Genomic DNA, 6,056 nt, shown 5'->3' on the forward strand with positions numbered 1-6,056 from the left:
TGTAAAGATATGAAGCTAACACCGCTAAATAACTGTGGACATTTGCGTATTAATACAGATCTACTCTCGGTGCTAACTGTCCGTCCAATGATTTGTCGATCTTTATAAATTAACAGTCTGACGCATATCTCCTTTTGTCGAATTTTTCTTCACGGACACGATTGATTAAGCGTGCCTATGAAACATTTCAAATTATGCATGCATGCAGACATACAGACACACATACACACTTACATACATACATATATACATACATACATCCATCCATCCATACATACATACATACATAGATCCATACATACATACATCCATACATACATACATACAGACATACATCCATCCATCCATACATACATATATACATACATACAGACATACATACATACATCCATCCATGCATCCATCCATACATACATACATACATACATACATACATACATACATACATACATACATACATACGTACATACATACATGCATACATACATACATACATACATACATACATACATAGATCCATACATACATACATCCATACATACATACATACATACATACATGCGACAAACCGGACATAGATCTGTAGATGCTAAGTAGTCAGCTGAACTAATACCAATAACTAATGGGAAATGAGAATTTTCATTGTTTTTGGTTGTTTTCTATGTCATATCCATGCTTCATATATAATTGTGTGTGTGTGTGTGTGTGTGTGTGTGTGTGTGTGTGTGTGTTACCAAGTAAAAGGTGTATCCCATATCTGATGAACAAGTTCAGGCTATGCCAAAATATTAGTAGCAATGAATCATACATGCATACACATTTTCAGCATTCCAAAAAGGACGCTGATTATTTTAAGTGCGTATCTACGCCGTCATTTAAATACTTGTATGAAACGGAAAGTGTGGCACTCTGGCCTCAAGAACACAACAAATCCAATGCAAAGCAACAAAACAAATATCACTATTGTCTCAATGGGAATTGAAAATTATGATGCCGTAGGGGTACTTTTAAAACAAATTTACAAACAAAGCAAGCAAACAAACAAAACACCAAATATAACATTGGCCTCTCACTGAATGTTTGGTTTACAAAACTGACACTAAAGGCTCAGGAGAGAAAGGAATGTGAAAAACTGATACCTACATTAATGAACAACACCTAAACAATTGACCTACACCTGCATCTACTGACTAGTGCTGACATCTACAATCAATACCGATGCTGATCTGAACCCACATACTAACCAATGCATAGCGTGTGTCACCAGCACAGACACCCTGAAAATGGCCCTCGAGGTTAACGCCGGTCTAGTAGGTTAACACGTGGTACACTCATCTGATGAAACCGTTAAAGTATTGAGAACGAAGAACAAACACCATCTACCGTCCATCAGCTGTCGTGACATTCCAACAACATCCACATTCAAACAAAACAGACTTGGGGATGGGATGTTATCTGATTGACACTAATACCCATAATTACAATTCCATTGTAATTCTATTCCAAAACCAAAATTGATAATGGAATGTGGATTTTTAAAGTCAGCTACACTTGTTTATAGCAAACAAAGACACAATCGAGAACACGATTTCAAACGCAACAACAACGGGACGGTTTAGATAAGGGTTATGGACCAGAAAATACTTAACTTTGCTATCCAATACCACGCATATCGAAGCTCATGTGAAATAATATAAAGATTATATAGTTAATTAGGAATATCATACATAATTACAAATGACCACGCATTGTTAACTATCCTTGACTCAATCTTTCAAACAACAAAGATAAGAGCAAAGAATGGTTGTATGTTGTGTTTACTGATACACAGTATTGTGCATCTAAATCTTAAATAGATCGAGCGTTATGCGAAGTACTTTGTGCACAGTCCTAATGACGTAAACCTGCCTCGCCCTCCCCCCTTCAAACTATCATTATTAGCGGCAGCAAGTACAAAAAGTACGACGATGACAGATGCGGTGGACTAGGATGAGGAAACGGTTGAAAACATTTGCATTTTATGATGTAAGGTCGATGATAATGTATGGAAATTTGTTTCACACCAACAACCTATATCGGGATCATCCCTATGTCTCAGAAAAATATGCCCGCTCTGTTTCTTCTTTTTCTTCATTTTTTCCGATGATGATAAAATGTCTTCTTTCTCTGGCTGCTTGTCTCTCAACAGTCTTGATAGTATATTGATACCATCATTAATAGTCACACCAAATCGTGTGTCTTTGTTTCGGGACCTGTGTTCTCTTTCCCTATGATAAGAGCTCACTTTCTTTTTTACGTTGTCATCAAATTTGGGGCCCAGTGTTGTTTAGTTGGCAGATAAATCTTCACTTTTATCTCGAGAAGATTTATCAAGCACTGAGTAAACGTTTGTTTGGGATTATATTTATTTTCCATGGCATGTTGGAAAATTCATTTTATTTTGACAGGGCAGCATGCTTTGAAGCATGCAATTTTTGCGAGGCAAATTAATTGAAATCAGTAAGACAGTACAAAAGAACGTCCTCAAACTCTTCTGTACAGGGAATACACACACTTCACCTCAATCGAGAATATGTTTCGTAAATGTAGTTTTAATGCAACTTTTCCTTTGAAGAATACTACCTTTTGTCCAAGAATTCTCGTGTATATCAATATTCACATTTTCAAACCAAGATTCACTGCGAGAAGATAATGGAATGGAGATATACAAGTTCTTTTGTATGAGCACTAGTTGCAGAATCTATTTTGATGTGAAATATCTCCTAGCAACGGTGCAGCTGGGTTTTCTACCTCGTTGTACTATACTACATCGGAATGCACAAAGACCAAATTCAGTCCTTCTTTTAATTCGATGACAACATATAATGCTTTCAAGATACTTTTCGTTGTCGATGCTATAGTTTTCAACACAGAAGAAGCAATCGAAAATTGGAGAAAAGTTAACGGAAAGCCTTTTGCTCTAGCGAAATTCCATTTCTAGACGATGAGAGGGAGAGATACATGGTAGTCAATCAGAAAATGTCTAGATTGTTTCTAGTGCTTTATAATACTGATCGTTGAGAACGATCCAAATTGTGTCGATGACGTCAACCCTTAAAATAATATTTTTCTGGAATTCTCATTGCATACACATTCAAACTGGGATTTACTGGCTGTTGTATTTTAATTCCTTCGTAATAACTATTGTCATTTTGTCCTAGAGTTATTGTGCTTGTTACTCGAGTATTTGTGTCATGGAGTTCTTGTGTTTCCCAGCGACATTCAAAACTTGAGTGAGATGAAGGATTTCTACACAAGCTACTTCCCAATGAGTTTTGTGTTCCATTTGCTTGACTTAATGTAAATGACAAATGTTCAGATAAGTGTTGCACATGTGAAGTTTGGAATTGTTTCTTGCTCTATAAAGTCATGTGCAGCTTTCTGTACATACATCTAGAAAAGGTCTAGATAGTCTTGTTACATTTTCTTTATCTGGTCTTGTCACATTTCACACAATGGAACACATATTGTCGATTGAGAAGTGCAAGCTCTGCACCTGTCGGATATATAGTTTCTAGAAATCATGTATATGCATCTTGACTAGTCGGCATTTTAGAACATGATGTTAAACTACTATAATTTTAAAAAAGAACAACAGCATGCTAGGCTGGGTAACGAAACGTATCTAAATCAAATGCCAAGGCTAAAACAGCAATTATCCACACCTTTACTGTATATCACACATCCCACACCTTATGCGCTTAGCCCCTCTCAAAAGACACAGACACATAAGTCCTAATGCAAAATATGTCACCTTAACCGCCACCTCGTGAGAGTAACCCATACATCCTAATGATAATCCGTCCACTTCAACCCCTCCCGTAGAAGTTGATCCTGCTATGGTATTTTGAAATGTGATTGTAGTTGAATATGTTGTTTGTTTGGCCATCTCCAAGAAAGTCCATGTGCAGGATCTTATAATCACGCTCCACTTATAGATGGTGTACACAGGAATAACCTAATACAAACGTTGACACTCCCCTCGGATATGGTTTGCACATGAATAACCTAATACAAATGTTGACATTCCACTCGCAGATAGTTCACACAGGAATAACCTAATACAAATGTTGCAACTCCACTCGCAGATAGTTCACACAGGAATAACCTAATACAAACGTTGCCACTCCACTCGCATATAGCTTTGCATAGGAATAACCTAATACAAACGTTGCCACTCCACTCGCATATAGTTTTGCACAGGAATAACCTAAATCAAACGTTGACACTCCACTCATATAGTTTTGCACAGGAATAACCTAATACAAACGTTGCCACTCCACTCGCATATAGTTTTTGCACAGGAATAACCTATTACAAACGTTGCCACTCCACTCGCATATAGTTTTGCACAGGAATAACCTAATACAAACGTTGACACTCCACTTGTAGATGGTTTGCACATGAATAACCTAATACAAATGTTGACACTCCACTCGCAGATGGTTCACACAGGAATAACCTAATACAAACTTTGACACTCCACTCGTAGATGGTTTGCACAGGAATAACCTAATACAACCGTTGACACTTCACTCGCAGATGGTTTGCAAAGGAATAACATATAACATATTTTCCAATCCACACCCTGCAATTTGTAGATGAGGTTACGGATAAATGGGCGGGGGACAGTGTGAAGATGTCCCTGAATCCTTTTAAAAAGATTTGACATCAATTGACCCAGTTTTATGCTTCTAATGCCTACATGTTCTTATTCACCTGACTTCCATTACATGTCATAGCTTTTACATTAGTCTGAAGTGAATTATTGCTGAAAAATGGGGTGGTTATACAATTGTTTCTCTTGGAATTGTTTGGCAAAAGTATAGTCATTGACTGTCAAAACCACTCAGTCACAATTTCGCCAAAAACCATTATCGGAACATTTGTTAAAATTTGATATCCGGCATATTATTGATGCGACCTTGACCGAGTTCCTTGTTAACACACTGCGTCGTTTCTTATCAGATTTATAACCACTCATGTACAGATTCATTCGTTTGAGAACAATAACTGCCTTTAGTTTTAAGTGGACTTAAGCAAACTTTTGAATGTAGTTTAATTATCGGGAGATACAGGACGAATTTGACGGAGTTTGCATCCTTTCATTTCTGCCAGTTAAATCGATTAATTTTAACTGACTGTCTACTAAATTTAGTATACAGTTTGACAATGATAAACCCTTGACTGAGTTGAATTTGTCAGCATTCTATATTGTTTAGTGTCTCACCCATTTACTTTTCTGTCTACAACATGACTTAATTTCATCCATCACACATTATGTCTGTATCATGACTCCCATTTTGAGCAAAATTGATAGGCTACTTGACATTAATGACACCTTTGCTTGATTGTGAGTCTTGTCTGATCATACATTTAATATGCGAAATTAATTTTAGGGGAGGTATGTTCCCTGACTATTCCCTTTTTAATGGCTTTGTAATTACTCCCTTGGTGCGCGTTTTATGCCCATTATTTCATAGTCTGGTTTTTAGAATCCAGTCTCCATAAGGTCTGTATCGTCTATTAGTATCGTGTGACTCCTAATTCATATCATATCATATCTTTATCATCAATTTGTATCGTGTGACTCCTAATTCATATCATATCATATCTTTATCGTCAATTTGTATCGTTGTGACTCATAATTGACGTAATGTTTGTATCATCATTTAGTATCGCTATGACTCCTAACTGACATAATATCATATCTGTATCATCACTTTGCATCGTTGTAACTCCTAATTAAAATAATATATGTGTCATCATTAAGTCTATTTGGGACTCCTAATTGGCATAATATATATATATGATCATTTAGTATCGTTGTATTTCCTAATTGATATATGATCTGTATCATTTAGTATCGTTGTAACTCCTTATTGTTACAGAATCTGTATCATCACTGTGGTGTTTGGTAAGGTTGGGGAGGGGTGCTCCCAATATATTATTTAAATTACCATAGAAGTCCCACCCAGGGCACGATTTTGTAGGTAGTGGAATTAGTGATAGAAAGA

This window comes from Sinohyriopsis cumingii, chromosome 5 (genome assembly GCF_028554795.1).
Source record: "Sinohyriopsis cumingii isolate HCF-2022 chromosome 5, ASM2855479v2, whole genome shotgun sequence".
Classification (NCBI taxonomy): domain Eukaryota; kingdom Metazoa; phylum Mollusca; class Bivalvia; order Unionida; family Unionidae; genus Sinohyriopsis; species Sinohyriopsis cumingii.